This window comes from Podarcis liolepis, assembly GCF_965112155.1.
Source record: "Podarcis liolepis genome assembly, chromosome: 4".
NCBI lineage: Eukaryota > Metazoa > Chordata > Lepidosauria > Squamata > Lacertidae > Podarcis > Podarcis liolepis.
This window is the reverse complement of record NC_139558.1, coordinates 41,635,378-41,658,957: the sequence shown is the minus strand read 5'-3', so window position 1 is coordinate 41,658,957 and position 23,580 is coordinate 41,635,378. Positions and strand designations below refer to the sequence as shown.

The 23,580-nt window shown below is 42.5% G+C and overlaps 1 long non-coding RNA gene across 1 annotated transcript; it reads left to right on the top strand.

Moving 5' to 3' along the window:
- The first annotated feature begins 1,922 nt into the window (after positions 1-1,922).
- On the top strand, positions 1,923-7,222 carry LOC310706413. Its single transcript, XR_014525854.1, has 3 exons — positions 1,923-2,340; positions 4,556-4,699; positions 6,334-7,222. It is a non-coding gene; the product is annotated as an uncharacterized lncRNA (long non-coding RNA).
- Positions 7,223-23,580: the final 16,358 nt, after the last annotated feature.

Sequence of the window (23,580 nt, the reverse complement as noted above, 5' to 3'; positions counted from 1 at the left end):
CCAGCAGATGTTAAGTATCATCAGCAATTGATACTTAGGATCAAATGGCGTTTTTAAATCAGTTCCTATTTTACAGCTTAAATAATACAGCTTGATAATGTATATATCCCACATTCCCCCCATTTCTGCTACAGAAAAAGATTCTGGCCTCTAAGATGTTTAAACCACCACTCATCTCCCACGGTCTCCAAGTTATCCTCGGGGAAGGGTTTAAAAAGCAATAAGGGTGCTCAGGTCAGGAGAGCACAACTGTTCTCTTTCATTCTGCCTCCCCTTACTTTAGTCACCTTCTTCCTACCTAACTTTGACATTAGAACTGATCCTGATGGAAAGAACAGCACCTTTGCTTTTAAAATTGTGAAATAATGCAGGAATACATACACACACACACACACACACACACACCCCGGTAATGTTGTTAGAACATTATTAGCCACGTGTTGCCTGTTACTGCTGAAGTCTGGTGTTTAAAAATGGAAGTGCACTTTTAAAAGCAAACTGCCATGATCACTTTGGTTTGGCCTCTTGAAGGAGAGTTCATAGAATCATAGAGTTGGAATAGACCACAAGGGCCATCGAGTCCAACCCCCTTACTGGACCTTACTACCTGCCTACAGCAGGAATAGGGAATCTGTCCTCGTCCCCCCCACACTGTTGGACTCCAGCTCCCATCAGCCCCAGCCAGCATGATCAATGGTCAGGAATGACGGGAGTTGTAGTTCAGCAACATTATTTTTGCTATAAACTTGCCTGTTACTTCTTCAGTTTTAAAAAGCTCCATATTTTTGTGTGAGCAGCTGAATGCTCTCTACCACACACACAAAATGTGTTGTCAGCCGACTCCATGGGGCCTGAGGGGGCCCGAGCCCCCTCAAAAAATTGTTTGGGGGGGCTCTGCCCCCCCAATAATTTAAGAAAATTATTAGGCACCTTGCCAAAAACCGCGCAGGGGACTCCGGCGCGCGCCTCCCAAAGTGACCGGGAGCTCCTGAGAAGGGGCGGGCAGGTCGGTCAGTCAGAGGAAGACCCCCAGCGGTGGGACTTTAGAAAGGAATGGAGCCGCGGGGCCGAGGAACGGTGTATTCGTCGCCGGCGAGGGACCGGGGTGAGGGGAGAATGGAGGGGACGGGAGTTCCCGCCGCCGGAGCGGGGCTTTTTTTCTGGGTTCGGCTAAGGTGACGTTGGTAGGAGGGGGTGGCCGCCTCCCGGCGCGAAGCCTGGGGAAGGCAGGCCGGTTCTTGCATGCAAAAGCACCACTGCCATCCTGCCGCCAGTATGGACCCCGGTATGGGCCCCCCCAATATTTTTTATAAGTCGGCGCCCCTGATTTCATGAGGAAATTTTAAGAATTATGTGGGAGGGAGAATTTTAACAGTGCAGCTTTTCTCCTATCATAAAGGAGAGGCTGCACTAACCAAACTTTTCCCTTTTATGCATTTACCAGGGAGAAGTCACAAGGATTCTCACCCAAGTGAAACCTGACAAGTCCTGCAAATGATGTTTCCCCCTCTTTTAATTATAGTGGTACCTCGGGTTACGTACGCTTCAGGTTACATACACTTCAGGTTACAGACTCCGCTAACCCAGAAATTGTGCTTCAGGTTAAGAACTTTGCTTCAGGATAAGAACAGAAATCGTGCTCCGGTGGTGGTGCGGCGGCAGCAGGAGGTCCCATTAGTTAAGTGGTGCTTCAGGTTAAGAACAGTTTCAGGTTAAGAACAGACCTCCAGAATGAATTAAGTTAGCTAATTAAGTACTTAACCCGAGGTACCACTGTAACTGCATAGTCAAAGGATTATACAGTAAAAATATATCCAGAAATACACAATATAAGAAAAACAAAACACACTTGTCAGCATTTGATGTTTTACTAGAGCATTGTATTTGCTAGAAGTTTCCAAATGATGTTTACCAAAATGCAAAAGTAACTTATAGGTAAGTCCTCTTGAGTTCAATAGGACTTAGTCCCAGGTAAGTGGGTTTAGAATTGCAACTATTTAACTATTTCATATTTCCAGTGGTGCTTACTGCAAGTAGCTATAGAAGTGCAGACTAAAGAACGATTTCAAATTTCCAGAGCACTTTCAAGGTATGCAAGGCTTTATAAATGGTACCTTCATAATAACCCTTTGAAAGTAGGACATTATTATTTCCATTTTGCAGGTGGGGAACTGAAGCTGAGAGACAGTGACTTCCGCAAGGCCATCCAAGTTCAGACTGAGCAGCAATTTGAAATAGAACCTCTCTCAAGGCCAAGGACAACTCTCAAAGCTGCCATGGTTCTCAAATTATGAGATGGCACATCCATTCTTTTCCAGTATCATTCTCAACAGACTGAATGTAACATTCTAGAAAGTGCCTAAGTAATCTATATATTGAAAGAATACTGTGCTCAAGGCAAATCTTCCCATCTTCTTTTTATACATTGTGGTCCTCAGCAGAATCTTCACTTGCACAATAATTGCAGGATAGTTCTCTCTCCCCCCCCCACAGGGAAGACTTTATTGGAAGTGTTGAGCCAGTGCTATTTCACAGGTGATCACTGGTTTACAATGTGTGTGCTCAGGAATGCACTTTCACACTGATTTCCTGTAATTTAGCATATGCTAGTACTTGCAGGTTTCCTGCTTTTCTGTCAATCTAGCTGTTCCTTTTATTTGCATTCCCATAACCATGAGAAAGGCAGGAAGTGGTACAAGATTACCAGTCCACCACCTGCAGCTCTCTCCACTGGCACACCAGGTATTATTGCATAACTCAAAATCAGGTAGCTGCAGTTGTTTTTTTTAAATACAGTCTTCTACACCACATTGGTTGCAGTGCATCTTAAACAACACGTGCCTTATTTCCTGCCACCCCATCCATAAACACCATCCACACTAAAGCTTAAAATAGAACAATACAGTGGTACACTGGGTTACAGACGCTTCAGGTTACAGATTCCGCTAACCCGGAAGTAGTACCTTGGGTTAAGAACTTTGCTTCAGGATGAGAACAGAAATTGTGCGGCGGCGGCGAAGGAGGGAGGCCCCATTAGCTAAAGTGGTACCTCAGGTTAAGAACAGTTTCAGGTTAAGAACGGACCTCCAGAATGAATTAAGTTCTTAACCCGATGTACCACTGTAATACATTTGTGACTGTGCACTTATACAACTGTGACTAATGAGGTGCCTAATTGGCATCTACCTACCTACTTATCTCTAAGAAGCATTGGTGCTGGTGTTAGACCATGGTTTGCAAGAGCATCACATAGAACGAAATGTGGATCATGCACGCCTTGTTTGATTTCTTGGGCAGTGGAAAGGCCTGCATGATGAGCTTCATGTGTAACCCCAAGCATTTCAGGTGCCTGGTTTCACATTCCTTCCTCCATGGAAGGGATATGTGCCCCCTCCAGAAGAGGTTTGGAGGGTGGCAACATGAGAACGGGGCTCTTTAATGGTGGTTCCCCACTTGCAGAATGCTCTCCCCAGGGAAACTTGCCTTGTACCATCACTGCACACCTTTAGGGGCAACCGGTCTTTATTTTCCACCAGGCCTTTAGCTTTTGATTATCTGTGGCCTCTAAGTGGGTGGGATGTTTTAATTCTGCCTTTTAAAAATACGACGGTTGTTTAGATTTTTGCTTTATTTTGTTTTCTGCTAGTTTTAATGTAGATGTTTGCTTATTTATTATTCTGTGTCGCCTTTGGGTTGCTTTTGCAAGAAAACCAACTAATATTTTCAAATAGATAAATTAATAGTATTGCATGGAATCTGAATCTAGATATCAATTAGCTACAACCCCTATTGACTTGTATCACCATGACCAGCAAAACCAACTCACTCTTGGGGAAAGAGCCACTAATTATTCTTGTGTTCTTAAAATGCTGCACATAAAGACAGTATGATAATGTGATTACCATTCCAAAGGCAAACATACTTTATAGGGGCACAATTAGTCATTGGCTCATAAAGAAAGTGGATGAGCATGTACACTGGAATTACACAGAGATTTCTGTAAAAGAAAAATAAATAGATGTGGAAATATTTTGAGCAATGGAATGCTACTAGGCTTGTTACCTTTTCCCTGTGGCCATGTTTTACTCTGTTTTGCCTAATGAGATCCTTTGCTTGTATTTCAGACCAAGCAGACCGACCTTATCCTGTTTACTGTTGAGGCAATATTCAATTCAGCATAATGATTTGAGATCTTGCGCGCGGTAACTCTGTCTGCTGGCAAGAGAAGAGCCCTCTCATGTTATGTAATTATGGCTTAGGGCTGCAGTAATGAAGAAGCTGTGCAGGCTGGAGCCTGTTTTCTGTTGTCTGGAGGCGTCGACAGCAAGCTTGTGGTTGTGGTCACATGGCGTTTGAAAGAGACTTGGCTCACCAGTCAAAACAGCAGGAAGGCTAGAGTATACCGTTCACTCCATTCCAAGTGGCTAGAACATCCTTGTTGGGCAAATACTCAGACAGGCGATATTAAGGAGGACTTAGGGATTTACAGTGTGACCAAAAAGGGTATTTCCTTCCTTTTTTCTCACCCAAGTGTGTTTTTATGTCTTGTACACAGTTGCCAGATATGTGTCAAGAAAGGCCTGTGCCTGGTTTCCTGTCTTCTTCTTATGTGGCCACCATATTGGGTTTCACGGAGCACCACAGCTCTTTCCAAAGAATTCCAAAGGGGGATTCTTCATGCTTAAACAAACAGTTCCTGGTAGGTAGACATCCTTTACATTTTTTGTTGGTGTGGCTATGTGTCCTATTTAAAGTTCTCTGTTTGAAAGGCTATCTGATCCAAACCCAGCTTAAAGTAAGGTTACCACATTTTTCTCAATGAATCCAGGGACACTTCATTGAAACGAGTCGGAATGATAGGATTTTGTCAGGGGACTGATTTGTAAATCTGGGGACTGTCCCCGGGAAACGGGGATGTCTGGTAACCTTAGCTTAAAGATAAAGGATCCTAAGAAGGGAAAGCAAGAGGAGCCTTGAAGTTTCCCATCAACAGTTAGCAGCCTGAGCAGGCACACTGGTCACAGTCTTCAGCCTGGTCCATATAGGAAGTTAATATTGACTTTGTTGCTTCCTGGAGAGGAAAAACCAAGGTGGTGGTGCTGGGGCACTCCTAGCTTGGCCTCTAGGCTGTGGAGTCCCTCAGGGTTCTGTTCTGCCCCCATGCTAGTCAACATTTACCACTGAGAAAGGTTGTTTGGAGTTTTTTTGTGGTTCAATACCACCAGTATGCTAATGCAGCCCAGCTCTCTCTCTTCTTAAGAATTTGAACTTGATATCCCGCCTTAAGGAGTCTCAAAGTGGCTAACAATCTCCTTTCCCTTCCTCCCCCAAAACAAACACTCTGTGAGGTGAGTGAGGCTGAGAGACTTCAGAGAAGTGTGACTAGCCCAAGGTCACCCAGCAGCTGCATGTGGAGGAGCGGGGAAGCGAACCTGGTACACCAGATTACGAGTCCACCGCTCTTAACCATTACACCACGCTGGCTCTCAACATTAATCTCAGGGTTATAGGTTTGTTCCACCAGGAGGTGAAGGCCATTTTATTTTGGCAGGCTTTTAAGAACAGACTGCTTTTAAGGAAAGATCCCTTAATAGTGTGCTATACTGTGGTTGTTTTTTTCGTGTGTGTGTGTGTGTTTTGCCTTTAATAGATACCCTTTTGCATTGTTTTAATTCCATCATTAGCTTAATCACTTTTTAGTCATACATTTTTTTCTTTTTAGTTGTGTGCATTTTATTTGTATTTGTGAGCCAGTTCTGGGGGGAGAGATGAGATATAATGAATAAATGGGCATTATATCAGGCTGCACAGCTGTACTAATTTTTCAGCCTGAAATGGGCTGAAGGACTTATTTCCACACACTGTCACCCAAATCCATCTGCCCATGCTTCCCTGTGTTCAGTGTAATGGATGCAGATAGAGATTGATATGTAACTAAATTGTCTAATATGCCATTTGCAGCTCCTAGTATCCAACCCAAACATCCCAGACAGCACTTTTTTCTGGTTAGACTTTGTCTTTGAATAAACCATGCCATGACCAGATTTTAGGCAAGACATGTTATCTGGTGCCTTGTGAGCTATGCTTCAGTGCTCATCCGTCTGCCTTGGCCATGGCAAAGCCAAGGAGGACTATTTATATACAAACAATAAGAAAATTCAGTTTTGTTACATTCAAGTGATACTAGCATATACCTATGCTAAACATGATGAGCTCTGTTTTAGGTTTTGGCAATAAAGTGAAGTATGATATTATAAATATACTGCCTCATCTATGTTTAAATAATAGCTACGAGAGAGAATAATTTTCATTTCCCCTCTGTTTTCACACTAGGCCTGAGGATATCTATTTCTTTCAGCAAGCTATCATCTCTCCCCACCCCCTGAAGTTATTTCCCCCCTAAGCCTGATAAACTGCCATTCTTTCACCTGCAGGCTACTTATTCCAATTACAAGACTACTGAACAAGTCAGCACCAGCCATGTCCCATCCTGTTCTGTTCAGATGAACTCAAATATTGCCTACATTGCCTGCGTCTTAAATCCCAATTGTCTCACAATGACAGTTTCCCACCAAGACTTCCTTTTAAAATTTGAGATGCCCAAAATTGTATCCTGCTGTTTCCTTGGAAACCAGCTGCTGGAAGTCAGATAAGTGGAACGAGATGCTTCCAAAGGTTTGCAACGCTGAAAAGGGAGGGACAGGATAAAGGAATAAAATTGAGGTTATGCAAAGGAAGCCATGGCTGGCTTCTACATATGTTCGAGTCTATATTCAGTATTCACTGCAAATGGTGGCTCTTATACAAATTTCTCAAATGTTTGAGTGTGCTTTAAAAAAAACTGATTTAGTCCATATATACATGCATGAAATGGAATCTGATGGAACACTGAAGAACAGTATGGAAACATATAGGAGAGAAGAGATGCTTGAATAATTCATAACTCAAAGGAGCTCAGGATGGCAGTCTTAAAGCTATGGGTTTCCCAGTAGTGATGTATGGAAGTGAGAGCTGGACCATAAAGAAGGCTGATCGCCAAAGAATTGATGCTTTTGAATTATGGTGCTGGAGGAGACTCTTGAGAGTCCCATGGACTGCAAGAAGATCAAACCTATCCATTCTGAAGGAAATCAGTCCTGAGTGCTCACTGGAAGGACAGATCCTGAAGCTGAGGCTCCAATACTTTGGCCACCTCATGAGAAGAGAAGACTCCCTGGAAAAGACCCTGATGTTGGGAAAGATGGAGGCAACAAGGAGAAGGGAAGAGCAGAGGACAAGATGGTTGGACAGTGTTCTCGAAGCTACTAACATGAGTTTGACCAAACTGCAGGAGGCAGTGGAAGACAGGAGTGCCTGGTGTGCTTTGGTCCATGGGGTCATGAAGAGTCGGACACGACTAAAAGACTAAACAATAACCCTGTCCTATTTTATTCTCATAAGGCTCAGTGGGGATTTGAGTCTAGGCCCCCACACACGACGGACAACCCTCTAATCATTACATCATATTGGCTACAGGTGCATGCACTGAGAAATGCAATGTTGTTTTGTAAAATAGCAACAAATGGCTACCTGTATATGTTTTTTCTCATCATGAATGTGGGATTGTGGTGGGGATAGAGATGGCATGTGAAGAAAGCATGCCTAGTGCAGGACTCTGTCCTCCTGGCTTTTAGGTGCTTTGGAGAATCAGAGGAAAGGGGAATAAATGGAAGGGAGGGCATACGACTGGTGGGACATGGAGAGACTTTTTGCTACTGCTTATATTATACGGACTGCAATATTTCTTTCAGCTGTATATCACTCTAATGCATACAACTTTTCACCTTCAAATAAATATAAACAGTAGCCGTTTATTAATACAGGATTAATGCTGTTCAGCATGTTTTCATTATTCATGACTGAATATCTACAGGTGATTTTTGAATGATTGCCAGAACAGCAGCTTATGCAGCACAGTTCAGGAATTGTTGAGAATAAAAAAAATTTAGAAAGATTTTAATGGCATCGCACCAGTGTTTATATTTCAGGCTGACACATGCAATATGCTCTCCTTCAGCACATGCAAGTTTAGTGCTAGCTAAAATTGTTTCCTTGTCATAGCAAGCTAACCATTTTAAGATCCCCTACACTGTTGCCACATTTTTTCCTGGAAACGATTTTAGAACGGAGGACTATTCCTTTGCAGAAATTGCCAGCTTTAATACTGACCCAAACAAAGGCCAAAAAAAATAATGAAGTGGTAGATGGATTATTTTTTAAAAAAATACCTGCCAGTATAAAACTGGCATAAAGAGCAAATTGACTTAGAACCCCTTTATAGGGTTACTGTTGTTTTTAATTACAGGTAGGATGTCTTTGTTTTCCACATGGGGGACTTCCAAAAATGGAATCCCTCACCTGAAGTGGTACATATTCAGAAACTGATGTGACATTGAATGCCTGAGTGCATTATCAGCTGGAAATTAAAATAAGGCTGCAATCCTACGTATGCTTGCTGGAAAGTTAACTCCATCAAATCAAAAGGACTTTACTTCAGAGAAAATAGCCTAAGGATGAAGCATTGATGTGAAATATACTGTTATTTCTATTTCAGAAATCTAGCATGGGGCAAAGCTCCCCACCACCAAAACACACTTTAACCCTCATAAAAATGAGCCTCTTCTGCTGTGTCTGTGACCCTCCATTTATTTTCAGCGACATATGTTCCCTTGGAGAAAATGTTAGACAGTCTGATCGTGGAAATTGCTGATGGTGGGAAAGATGTAGCTGTATCCACAGATGGACCATTCACAGGTTTGGTTCTCCATACGGAGTGCATCCCCGGGAATTTCAAGGATACGGTGGTACCTTGGTTTAAGAACACCTTAGTTTATGAACAACTTGGATTAAGAACGCTGCAAACCCAGAAGTAGGTGTTTTGGTTTGTGAACTTTGCCATGGAATGAGAACATGTCCCACTTTCTGTTGAGTGTGTTCCATTTCTAAATTGAGTCCCCCGCTGCTATGGGGAAAGCACGCCTTGGTTTAAGAACATTTTGGTTTAAGAACAGACTTAAGGAACAGATTAAGTTTGTAAACCAAGGTACAACTGTACATAGGAGCCATCCCTAAATTTTTAATATAAATGACATTCAAAATAGTAAACTTTTAATAGTTCATTACAGTCTATATTTTAAAAATGCAAATATCAACAAGAGTTCCTTTTTCTAGACAGATTAGCAGTGGGGAGGCGGGGGGGGGGGGGCGGAGAGAGCATGCAACATGGTCAAATTGTCCTGTTTGTATTCTGTATGATAGCACAGTATAGTTATCAAAACTGAGATTTTCTATATGTGTCACTAGTAAGTATTTCAGTATGCAGATAAGTTGGGACCAGTGAGTCATGGTCAGTATATTTCTTTATAGAGGTCCCTCATTCTCCCAAATGCCTGAGAGTCTCTAATTTCCTTTAATTTATATTTGTCAAAACATAAGCTTTTATGTTTTTATTTTCCAATTTTACAGGTAGCATAGCAAAATTGAAAATAAATTTCGTTTTGAGTGGTAAATATACTAAAAGCTGCAAGAGCAATATGGAATACATTAAAGCTTTAAGTAAAAACAGGAGAGAACTTGACATTGTGCGCTTAACAAGTCTGCCTGTAATTAAACATATTCAGTAGCTTGAATACTTTATGGTTAATATTTGCCTAGATTCATTGGTAGTAATAGTGAAATGTTATGGACTATGAGCCACTTAAAATTTTATGCCTTTCCTGCTCATGAAAGCACTTCCCAATAGGAACAAGCATGAAAACCATGCATAGAAAGTCATATGAATGTATACATATTATGCTACAAGTCTGTGGACAGACACTTAAATGAACGTAGAGCTTAGTGAATATTACAGGACTCACTTTTTGAATAACTGGACACCCTCAACACTTGTATGAATAATTGCAGTTAAATGGGAACAGATACAGCATACTGAGGACAGAAATCTTTGAAAAGGCCCTTTGAATTCTATATTTTCAGTTTTGAAAATTGAAAATTGACTCTGAAACCAAAGAGAAGCCAATCCATTAGGTTTAGATACAATTTAGCCTTATCTCACCATAGCATAGTCCTCTGAAGCCTAATGGAAGAGACAAATTCTGAGAGGAATTAACAGCCTGCAAAACCATCTAGCAAAAGCTGCTTCACTATCTGGGATGCTTTACGATACACTTTAGATCAGCTTCTCAGCATTATACAGTTCTACTAGTATAAACCTAGAATAATTCCACACATTTAAACAGATTTGCAGCCTGATCTTATGAGCTGCTACACCAGCCAATAATGCCCGATTCGTACAACACCCTAATTCCTGCAGAAGGTGGAACAGCAAACATGGGATTCCCAACCTGACATGCAAACAGAGATGGGTGGTTGACATGAATTCAAGTCAGAGTACAACATAAGAAATAAAAGAAGCAATAAAATACAATTTAAAAAACCACAAAAGGAATGTTTAACGCCGAAATGCTATGAACCACCTGATGAAGCTTGCAGAACCACAGTTTGGGAACGCCTGCCCTAAGCCATCTAGGATGGTGGCCATCACTATTACCTTGTAGTAGAGAATCCCATCATTTAACTATGAACTGCATAAAGAAGTTCCTCCTTTTGAGAGCCCAGAATCTCTCTCTGTCCAGCTTCACTAGATGACCCCAGATTCTTGCAGTATGAGAGAGGATGTAAAACCATCTCCTACCCTCTTTTGTGCATACCATGTGAATCTGGTTACCAAAACACTTGATGTTTGTTTGTTGAAAAAAATTCAGCCTAGCTAATAAGTGTTTAAAGGTAAAGGTAAAGGGACCCCTGACCATTAGGTCCAGTCGGGACTGACTCTGGGGTTGCGGCGCTCATCTCACATTATTGGCCAAGGGAGCCGGCGTACAGCTTCCAGGTCATGTGGCCAGCATGACTAAGCCGCTTCTGGCGAACCAGAGCAGTGCACGGAAACACCGTTTACCTTACCTTACCTATTTATCTACTTGCACTTTGACATGCTTTCGAACTGCTAGGTTGGCAGGAGCAGGGACCGAGCAACGGGAGCTCACCCCGTCACGGGGATTCAAACCGCCGACCTTCTGATCGGCAAGCCCTAGGCTCTGTGGTTTAACCCGCAGCGCCACCCGGGTCCCTATAATAAGTGTGTGATATGGCACATATATAGCACTCAAATCCAGGAGATTATAAATAACAACATTAAAACAAACTGCTTTGTCATTCCACAACCCATTCAAAAGCCACATGTGAAGCACACCAAAACTTAATTTATACAGCTTTGGTCACATGCAAGGTTTTTGGGGTGAGATGAAATCATCTGCTACATGGCTATTGCTACTGAAACCACTTATCTTTAATATCTTACATTGCATAATTAATATATTTTGAAGATGGCAAGGTTAACTCGGTTAACTCTCCGGAGAGAGGGCTATTATGGCGTAACAGCCTCTAATTTTTCTTTAACAAAGTGTTCAACCTTCTCTCATAGCACAGAAAATAAATTTCATAAAGGTGGGTGCCAATACATTAAGGAGCAATTAGGACCATTTATGAAAGCTGCCAAAGACTGCAGGACGAGTCAAAGAAAGGAGTCTTCGTGCTGCTAATGCTTTCTTTTTGTAAAAACAGCAAGATGGAAACAACTGCAGGGCAGGTATAAAAGTCAAAGGAAGTCCAGGCGTACCTGCAGATGTTTTCAGCCATAGATTAAACATTCCCTTGAACAAATAACAGAAAACAACAACTGTATGGTACAGTTCACACATATTTTACAAACAGGAGGGAATAAGTCAGGAAAATGGCAATGCAAGAAAATATATGCATGGATAAAGATACAGAGGAGAGGGTGTGTGAGAGAAAAGAGACAGTGAGAGAAACAGCCCTTGGTTTCTGCTTCTTAAAATGGCTGAAGACAGGTTTGGAGTTCTGTGTGTGACCGTTGACATGAGAGCTGTCAGAAGCAAGGCAAGCAGGGGAGGGGAAGAAAACAGATGGATGACCTAGTTCCTCAAACATGGACCAGACAACTGCAAAGAGAAAAAGTTTAACTCTCGACCTGAATCCCACAAACAGGACTTTTGGAACTAAAAACAACCCTGGCAGGATCCCTCACCAAATTAAGCCCTGGTAGGACTCCTCACCCCCTTCAAGAAGCAAAGGACCATGTCAGCATGGGAAAGAGAGGGATCAAGATGTAGCTAGAACTGGAGGGCAGAGGTCATCAGGCTTCAAAAACAGATTCCAGACACTCCGGAGAAGATTTGGAGTTGCAAAAGGGAGAGAAGACAGAGACGTCCCATCGCATTTGCTTGCTGAGCATTATATATTATCACATTAGACTAATATTCTCAAAAGCCATTGAGGTTCCCATTCCAAATTTAAGGTTGTGCACAGTGTGTATACTCAAAAATTAAATATCCCTATCCTCAGGAACATTACCGTATATTACATGACGTACTTCAACAGTCAGGTATATAAAATGAACTATTAATGCTTATCATGATACAACAATTAATCTACAAAACCCCCAGGAGGTGTTATACAGTCTGTCCAAGATCAGCATCTGGCAACCTACAAATAAATACCAAAAATTTAAATAAGCACTCCAATATCTTGATAAATAGATTCAGCAATCTGATGCTTGCCTGATATAAACTGTTGTTTCTTTTCATACCCCAGTCAGATCTGGAGGACAAAATTTATATTCATTTAAGAGAGACTAGAAAATCTAGTTAAACTGATACAGGAGTAAAAGACATGGAGACTATGCTCAGCACATCAGATCTGCCCCCTCTTTCAGCAAAAGGCATCCATCTACACTGAAGAATTGCTTTTAAAACTGTTTGCTTTCAGCAAGGACTCCACAATAACCCCTGTGTGATGCGGAAGGTTCTGGGGAATATTTCTGGGTTATAAAATCAATTCAAATAGGAGGGGCTGGTTAGGCTACATTGCACCAAATGCAGTCATACTGCTGTGCATTTCAGGGAAATACTTTGATGAACCCTAGATGGGTCGCCAAAGGAATCCCACATTTCCTCAGAACACAGTTTGGACACCACTTTTGTGCCATCATGGCAGAAAGCACAGTCTACCAGAGTTTTGAAGTTGCTTCTCTATTTTGAAATGGAATGTGGATAGATAGATCTCTGATTTCTACCAAGGCAGCTAATATAGGATACAAACCCAATAGTTATTCATTTTTGAAATCACCAAGAAAAACAAGCTAAAAATATCGCCATTGCTGCCCTGTTGAGGAAAGGAGAGGGGAATTAAGATATTTTTAAATTGTTGCTTTCATAAACAGGAATGGTAGGAGAGCTGCAGACCCTTTATCAACACAAAATTAGATTCATAAGACACTATCCAACCAAATTAAGCACTGAAGTACCACTGTTTTTAATGGGAGAGTTGAGCACACCCTTAACTCTCTTGCACTGAAATCAATTTGGTTTATAAGCGCTTACTTTTAGCTAGATTGTGTCCAGTGTCACACAATAAAGGTTTATAATTTGGGTGGTGCAGTTTCATTATTTTGCACACAAACACGTCAGCTGTGGGACTGGCCGCGTTCTCAAGAGAAACCTAAAAGACCCCTGCCACTTACATAGAAGGCCTCTTCTTTATAAGGTCAAACAAAAGATGGGTTTGGGATTGCAGTACTTTTGGTTGCTTGCCAAAGTGAAATTTAAACTTAGATAGCAATAAAGGAGCTTTATTTTAAATCCAGCTAATCCTGAAATGGTGATTGGTACATGACACAGAAGTAAGCTGCATAAGCTTAAGAGTTTGACCAGAAAGAATGCATAGCTATTGTTCATATTAGGGGTCATAAGAGAACTACTTTCTCATTGCCAGTCCTTGAAAGCGACTTTCTCCCAAAGTAATGGAAAGATATGAATAAATTCGAAGGCATAGTATATCTTTTATGAAATGGCGGTATAAAAATATTTTTATAGATAAGTAAAAAGTATTTGATTCTTTCTACTCTTGCTGCAAAATGAACCTGTAGACTTTTCAACACTTGGGAGAGGAGGATGGATGCAACACAGCATCAAGAACGGACAAAAAAAATTGGTTGCCCAGACTTCTGCTCAACATGGAGCACTTTGAGTAGTGTTTCTCTATTTATATGCAATGATTCTGAAGAATGAACATTAAGGTTTGTTCAGAATTGATGTTTTGGGTGTACTGGACCCCACAGTGTCTTTATGAGATAGATGGAATTGGCTAGTTGTGATGTAATGCTTGTGATGTACTGCTGACAGGGCCTCTTAGAGGCATATGATGGGCCCGTGTTCTGTAGTGTCTTCTTTTTAGTCAGAAAATGTTGTTCATGTTAAGTTTGTTTTGGAAAATCCTTCCGATGTTCACACACTTTTAAATTATATTCCTGCGATGCTATTCAATGGACAATCAAAGTGGTTCCTGCAAGACCTTGTGGCTGCAGCGAGACTTAAGATCTTGATGCACTTTCTATATTTGAACATGTAATTTATCACTGTCAATCTCATTTGGCTTTCTATTTGGACACAGGGACTGCTTGTACTAATAATGCACATAGGTTTAAATTAAGACAGATGGGTTATTATTGTTTATGTGAGCTGACATTTCTTTTTTCTATCTGTTATAGTTGCAATAAAAACAATTCTTTTTTGTTTTTTTAAATAAAATAGTAGCATGAGATGACGAAGCCATCTGCTTGTTTTCGTTTCGATTCAGGGCTCTGGTGTTTTGATTGCATTAAGTTATGTGTGTTTTGGGTTCGTTTAACTTCTTTATAAGCTGTTCTGGAAGTTTTATTTATTTATTTAGGAGGCAATCCTAAATAACCTAGAAGGGTGACTGAGAGATTGTAGGATGTTATGGAGCTTTCTTTTTTTTGTAGACAGAGAAAGAAGCCCAAAGTCTCCTGTTGCAGAAGTGAAAAGGTCTGCCATCATTCCTCCTCTGCCACTGTTGCCCTGTTGGTGGTAGGGACTGGAAAGGGGAATGTCCGGGTCAGATCAGTCTTTAGCTGGCACAACCCTTCCAGTCAATGGGATGAAAATTAAGAAACAACTGTATTTGGCAGGGAGAGGAGGAACAACCTGTTCCCTCCCCAGTTGGCAGAAGCTAGCAGACCTCAGGAACTGGTGGCTTTCCATCAAGAACACAAGTACCCTGATATCCATAGGATCTTGCCTGACCAAAACAAGAAGATGTAATTTTCACAGAGATTCAAATACTCTACAAATTTGAGGAGTTATGGTTCATAAGTGTAATAAAACAGTAAAAGACTTAGGAAAAATTGTCCACCAATATATTCCTTTGGGTAAGCATAGTGCAATATCCCATCATTTGTGATACGAAAGGTCTACCCTGAATGGGCTTCAGAACTTCCATGCCTTTGGCACAAGCATATAGGTGACTCAAGGTGTGTCCACACTAAGGCATTAATGCAAATGTGGGTCAATTTTTCCATGTGCAAATCTGTGCACCTTTTCCCACACATGAATGCTTTCAGTTTTATGTCTCAAAATCCATCTCATTTCCCCCCGTCCTCATTAGTAGGTGGGGTTTGACAGGATGAATTCCTGCTGTGTGTTGTCCCCTCCCCTAAATTGTTACTTGCCCACCCATCCTTAAGTCCCAGAAACCCAAGGTTCCTTTTGGGCATGCAGGCAAGTATTTGTTTACATGCCTGTACCTTTTAATTTTCATTTAAAGAAAAAATAAACACAAGTTTTCTGATATAGCAGATAGCCACAAAAGAGCAGTCAACAAGCAATTCTTCAAAGTGTTCATCTCTGCCAAGTGATGAAACTTGAGATCCCTTATAGGACTGCATGCAAGTATTTGTTTACCTGTATATGCACTTCTTAATTTTTGGAAATACAAGTTTTCCGGTAAACCAGATTTGCACATAAGTGCACTAAAAAAGAAGAAGGGTGCGTTACTCCAAATAGAGGACAGATTTGGAATTACTCAGCTATTCCAACAAGGTTCAGACCTACACTACAAACCTAACCATTCTTGAAAGTAATATTCAGCATGCCACAAGCAATGTGGGCACATGTTAAAAATGTATCTTATGAAATAGTCCTTACTCCAAGACCACCCAGTGAGTGGAGGGTGGTGGGATTTAAACCCCAGACTCTAAGTTCCAATACAATATTTTATCCACTGAACCTCATTGGGTGTTTTACTTGCAACTGAGGTGGTCAGTACCCAGGATGCATTTTTCCTTTCCACACAACTGTGTGTGGATTATGGGTATCTTGGACTTCTTATCACCTAATGTCCTGATTTTACTGGGCTTGCACTTCTGAGAGTTACTATAAAACCTATTATTTATGTCAGACCCCAATGATCTCTAAATGTTTTTAAGGATAAGGTTTCCAAAGAGTTCTCTCTTCATTGTGGTTTATAGCACAGCTGTTTTTAATTTAACTGGGGTTGGGGTGTGTGTGTGTGCGTGCGTGCGTGTGCGCGCACACACACACACACACACACACACACACACAATTCCATTTGGAATCAGCACTTCATAATAAATAAGGAAGAGTTTGATCAAATGAACGGTATCTCCTGTGTATTATTCTAATTTTCTTCTTTAGCAACAAAAAACCGTTAGAGAAAGGGGGTTCTATGTTTTGATGAAGCCAAAGGTGGCCAACACAGGCCTGGCTTGCAAAGGTATATAATATGCCCCTTTCATGTATTTTCAGCCTCCCCAGCCCTTTTATTTAATATAAATGAGATAACATAACTTTCTTACATATACAAAAACAAAAGCATGCACTCTGAAAATTCATATGTCATTTAAAAAACATAAAAAGTAAGGCTCTCCTGATTTTGTTTATGGGAGATATAAGACAACAAATGCTCAGCATTCCATCTAGTTGCATAGTAAAAAAGGAAGTCCTGCCTACATTTTCCAGTGTTCCTGCCAGTTAAGCATAAAGGTTTTGGAATGAAGGATATGTGACATTTCTGTTTTTCAGCTGTTTGATATAACCCCTGGAGGCACACTCCATTGTCTCTTGAGGCAGATGGATGTCAACAAGAAATTGCTTTGTTTTATTAAGGTACATGAACGTAAAGGGACCCCTAACCGTTAGGTCCTGTCGCGAATGACTCTGGGGTTGCGGCGCTCATCTCGCTTTACAGGCCGAGGTAGCCGGCGTACAGCTTTCGGGTCATGTGGACAGCATGACTAAGCCACTTCTGGCGAACCAGAGCAGCGCACGGAAATGTTGTTATTAAGGTACATAGTGTTTAACAATTGGTGTTCAATACAGTCATACCTCATGTTATGTTTGCTTCAGGTTGAACATTTGCAGGTTGCGTCCCACAGCGACCTGGAAGTACCGGAAAGGGTTACTTCCGGGTTTCGCCGCTCTTCGCCCCTTGCGCAGATGCGCAAAATGACGTCACATGCATGCGCAGAAGCGGCGAATCATGCAGGTTGCATTCTGTTCATGTTGCAAATGGGCCTCCAGAACAGATCCCGCTCGCAACCAGAGGTACCACTGTACTGATTTTATTTCATCATTTTCAAGAGTTTGAAAGCCTTTGGGAAAGTGGCAGAAGGGCTCTTGCACCCCACATCGGAGCATCAGGACTCCCTCCCTAAGCTGGACAGAAGCTTCCTGGGTTTTGGAAAGGAGGCGCCAGGCTTTAATGCTCTAATTTACCGGGAACATTTAGGTGACTAGCCTAGTTCCCCTAGTTCACTGTCCGCACGCCACTGCTTATTTTTGCTTATTGTTTCACTGGTTGTTCAAAAGCGAGACAGAGGTTGTAGCTTTCTTTCCTTTATGCAAAACATCAAGGAAAACACTTGCCATGGCCAAACTACAAATGGACTACTTTTTAGTGGGAGTCCATCACACTTTTTGGGCCCTTCTGAAAAGCGGGCACCACCAGATTAGTTTGGAAAAGGGTGGGTTCTTTTCAGCTGGCAGGCATATTTTCTATTTATTAGCTATACAGAAGCTTTTAGCGACAAGATGCATGACTGTTCTGTAAGAGCAAGCCACAAAGATACCATTTCGCTCATTAGAAAGGAAGTATTTAGGTATAAGCTTCAGATGTGGGGGCAGTGGGGGATAAAGTCCCTCCTCTAGTGCTGTAAGGGTACTATTACCCCAAATGAAAACTAAGCAATTGTAAAAGGATTGGGAAGCAATTAAGTACAGTGGATATTGCAATTTTCCTGTCTCAGAAAAGGCCCAGCTGGGAGGCAATAAATCTGGTTTCAAATGAAATGCACAAACCGCGCATTCTGGAGAAATCGTGGAGTAGTCCCAAGACTTCAAAGGGATTTTTCATGAGGCTACTTACAAGTAAGCGCTTCATAGATTACAGACTCTGTCTGGAATTGGATTTTAAACAAGAGCCAGTTCTCATGACCCTTCTTTGCATATTGAGATGTGGATTGAATCCAGGCCAGCTGAAATTCACAAGATCAAACTGGAGTTGGCCGTGCTCATCGTAAAATGAGTAGGAGACTCTTCCAACAGAAGGGCAGCTTGCAACTTCATTCACATTTGCTATGCTAGCATGACACACCCACCCACTATGGTCCAGTGCTTGCCAAGCTTTAGGGCTTCCCACACTTCCCGTTGTTCTGCTGCTTTTCCCCGGGGGAAACCACTCTTTAGCATTCAATCAGAGCAAATGGCAATTTGGGTTTTCTCCAGATCGATGTTTACTCCGATTTAGCACTAAAGAGCAGGTTTTCCCTGGGAAGGAGTGGGGCACAAGGAAAACCACTTGGACCCGTGCTTTCTAGGCACAGGGCAAGCAGAAGTGTGGATGGGCCCTTAGACTTGTACACAAAATACCCCGTGTAAAACAAAGAATGAAAAACCTTCACCTATAAAGCAAACTTGAAGAATCTAGGTTCCATATCTGAAACTTTCCTAACTCCAAACAGAAAGATTTAGAACTGGATGTATAGAAGGCTTAGTTATTTGACATGTTAGTTGAAAGCTTCCAAGCATTACTGGGGCACCATAAAAGCAGTTAACCAAAACCATACACTGATTAGGCATTGGGTTTTAATATACATACCCTTGCTACACTGAATTTGTGGCTATCTACTCCCCCTGCCCCTCTGCAGAAGCATTTGCTCTTATATTGCTCACAATTAGTACTTTGCATGTATGAATAGAGAGTTCAATCATTAAGAATGCTCTAGTTATCACATTTTAGGTATTATGTTGCAATAAATATTTTCCGCTCTTAATCCTTAGTGCTTCTGAACATCTTGTAAAACCTGGACTGGAATTCCTCGAGACTCTGGTGAAGTGAAACACTTAAAACACTGTCTGGATTCCCTTAACATTGCAGTGATCAATTGGTTCTAAGGCTACTTGCTTCTGGATGCCTATCCTGTCCCTTGGCATTTTGGTAAAAGAAAAGTAGCAGTTGCATGTATCATGAAAGGTTGCATCCAATGCTATTCCTACCAGACCCATTTTGTGCAATGAAACTGCTGAAGAAAGCATGTATGAATACAGTGTTACCTTGGGTTACAAACACTTCAGGTTACAGACTCCGCTAACCCGGAAGTAGTACCTCAGTTTAAGAACTTAACCTCAGGATGAGAACAGAAATCGTGCGGTGGCAGCACAGTGGCAGCGGGAGGCCCCATTAGCTAAAGTGGTACCTCAGGTTAAGAACAGTTTCAGGTTAAGAACGGACCTCCAGAACAAATGAAGTTCGTAACCAGAGGTACCATTGTATCTATGAATAGTTTACAATAGTTTTCATTCATTATGTTCCTTTAAATAAAGTTCATTTTTTGGGTGAAGAAAAGTGTTTTCCTTTTTTAAAAACCTCACTATAGGTGCACATCATCTCATTAATTAGATATGAAATACTGTTCAATAATATAGCAGCAAAAATGATAACCCATGTTATTAACTAACCTATTCTTATGCATTTAGTTCTGTCATATTTTCATACAGACACACATTAGTGTTTGTCCACACTTAGCTTGTTCTGTGCCTAGAAAGGCTGGGTCCAAGTGCTTTTCTGCTTTCTAGGCACAGGTCTGAGCAGTTTTTTGTTTGCCCCACAGCTTTCCCCAAGAAAACAGATTCTTTAGCTCTGAACTGGAACAAACAGAAATCCATGGAAAACCCAATTGCTGCTTCATACAATTCAGCACTAAGCGGCGGGTTTTCTTAGGAGCAAGCAGTAGGGCAAAGGGAAGTATGGAAGCAGCACTGTTCAGGTGACAAATAGAACCCTTTAAAAGGGCTGTGCACAGGGCCCCACAGACCATAATGCCTCACAGCATTTCTAGTTGAAGTGACTGTAAACTACACAAGTCTCCCAAACCCCTGGCCTACCTGGCAGGAAGTCAGTATGTCAAGTCCAAAGTTCAATGTCCGGGGATCAATCCACACAAGCAAAGTCCAAAGGTCAGGAAACACAGTCCAGGGTCAACCCAAGTAGCCAGGTCTGAAGTCCGGCAATCAGGAGACAGTACAGAGTCAAGCCTGAAGCAGGTCCAGTACAGAGTCAAGAAGAAGAAGAAGAAGAGGAGGAGGAGTTTGGATTTGATATCCCGCCTTTCACTCCCCTTCAGGAGTCTCAAAGCGGCTAACTCCTTTCCCTTCCTCCCCCACAACAAACACTCTGTGAGGTGAGTGGGGCTGAGAGACTTCAGAGAAATGTGACTAGCCCAAGGTCACCCAGCAGCTGCATGTGGAGGAGCGGAGACGTGAACCCAGTTCCCCAGATTACGTGACGACCGCTCTTAACCACTACACCACACTGGCTCTCAAGCCTTCTAGAGGTCCCGGAGCATCCAAGCCAAGGCCCACCAACATGAGCAGCTGAGCAGACACAGCCCCTCAGCTCTGCTTCCCTTTTGTACTTTGCATGCTGATTGCAGCACCTGGGCTTGATGAGGCATGTGACCCTCACCTGTTGCAAGCCTACTCCAGCTGAGGAATCACACACTTCCTCCCAGAGCTAGCTAGCAAGCCCCACCTGGCCAGCTAGGGAGCTGGGCTGTGAGTCCTTGCTTCCTAGAGCACCTCTCCTGCTGCTCCCTGTGCCTCAGAGCCCACCATGTTTGTGGAGACAGGTGACCCTCTGGCTCTGGTGATGCGTCCTGCTCCTCTGGTTCCCATGCATTCACCCCCAGTGGCAGAGGGTGCGCAAACCCCACCCAGGGCTCACGCGCAGGGTGACCCCCGAGAGAAGCGGGGCAAGAGGCGCAGAGGGACCCCACTGTGGCTCCCCTCGCAAAGTGCACCCAGGGCGCACCCAGGGAGCAGAACAGCGGCCAGGCGCAAGGAAGATGCACAGCTTCCTCACACCCCACAGCACTCGAGAGTGGCACTGCTGTCGCAGCCAAGCACAAGGAAGCTACAGTTTCCTCGCACGCTGCAGCCTCTCTCTGGAGCTGCCACGGCCGGGCGCAAGCCAGGCTCTGATGACACAGCCTATCGGTGGGGGTGGCTGGTCGTGCCCCCTCAAAAAATGCACCTGGGGCCACAGCTCCCCCAGCCCCACCACGCTACGCCCCTGCTCACCCCATCCTCTCACCATCCTCTGAGTACTTTCTTCACCATCTCCTGTTGCTCCAATCCTGGCTACACTCCTTGCCGGGATTCTCTTCCTCCTCTCTGTGGTCCTGCCAGTTCATGACAGCAAGAGTTAAACTTAAATTGCTTTCAGACCTCTAGTGAAACATTCTGTGAGAGATGCTTATGTTTAGCCTCGGAACTGACACCCATGTTTTGAAATCTGTAAAAACACTGTTGGCACTATATTGTCTTATGGATTCTAGACGTGGTGAATCACCAACTCTGGATCCCTTTCCTACTGATGCCTATGTGAGACCACGTGTCTTTTATTCCAGTGTATCCTTTCAACACAATGTAAGACATGGCTGCGTCTCCTGAGACAGGACCTGTGACTTTCAAAGGTAACCTGAGGGGCAGCCTGCTGTTTTGAACAGCAACATTAAAAAAATTAATACCCATGAACAAAATGCATACTTAATGGTATTTCTTTGGCTATAGAAGAAGAAGAAGAGTTTGGATTTGATATCCCGCCTTTCACTCCCCTTCAGGAGTCTCAAAGCGGCTAACATTCTCCTTTCCCTTCCTCCCCCACAACAAACACTCTGTGAGGTGAGTGGGGCTGAGAGACTTCAAAGAAGTGTGACTGGCCCAAGGTCACCCAGCAGCTGCATGTGGAGGAGCGGAGACACGAACCCGGTTCCCCAGATTACGTGACTACCGCTCTTAACCACTACACCACACTGGCTCTCTCTCTCTTTCTATATATATGAGGCATTTCACATTGTAGGAAGGAGAACTTTAATGCTGTTGGGAAGGATATTATGCAATGCTCTATTACATAATATTGATAAGGTAACAGACAATTTAAAGATTTGGGAGGAGCAGCTAAGATCAAACAAAGTGATTATAGTGTAGACGGGGACGTTTTTAGTATATATCGCAGGACAAACTGGATTATCATAAATGACTTGATCATTAAAAAAATACCTAATATTATAAACATTTATTCCACCTTATCCATTTCAAATGTATAATTATATCACACTGTCAGTTAATGGAAGACAGCCAGTGTCTGATGTTGCCATGAATATAAATCCCATTTCAACTAGGAGGGCCACCTTTTTTTGCAAATGGACTTGACCTGCTTTCACTTTAATCCTCTTGTGCCAGAAACTTGCTCCCTGAGCACATATAGAAGTGACCATTTTGCTCTCGCCATTTGCATTCCTATTCAAAGCTTCCTTCTGAGGCAAGATGCTTTCAAAAATGCTATTTTCTTTTCAACCCTATTCATGAAATATGAACTCAAGAGATCACTAGGTACGGATTATAGTTTTTCAGGGGCTTAAGATGGTATAATATTTTCATGTGGCCTATGGCAGTCTATGTCCCCCCCCCCTTTGGTCTTGTCAAACAGGTTTCTGCAGTGCTTCAGAAGTGGATCATAGAGTCATATCCCACAGAATCATATGTCTGAGGTAAATTTTCGTCCAACTTTCTGCCAATCCACCCTCATCTTAAAAACTTCTAATGAAGGAAAGTCCGCTATCTCCTGAGGTAGTCAGATACTGTTCTACTCTCAAAGAATCTTGTACCATGAGGAAGCTAAGGACCTACAAACATAGAACATAAGATGAGGCCTATCTAGTCCAGTTTCCTGTTCTCTTAGTGGCAAACCACCCTGAGTCCCTGTCAGAGAAAAAGTGAGGTATAAATAAGAGGAGGAGGAGGAGGAGGAGGAGGAGAAGAAGAACCTGAACCTTCAACGTATTTCACCATTCACTTTCACCAACAGACAGGCTGTGTACATACCACCACTTACTCCATATCCAACGCACTCCCACCACTGGCAATTGAAGCCCAAGTGCACATGATATTAGCCACAATCCATAGGTATTGTATAGCTTCTTGAGAAATACTCCTGCCTGATGTGTTTCCCCTCAAACCAGCTTCCACCCTATTTGAAAATGGAAGCCATGGTTAAGCTGAGGTGTGTACATTTCAGGCAGGTGTT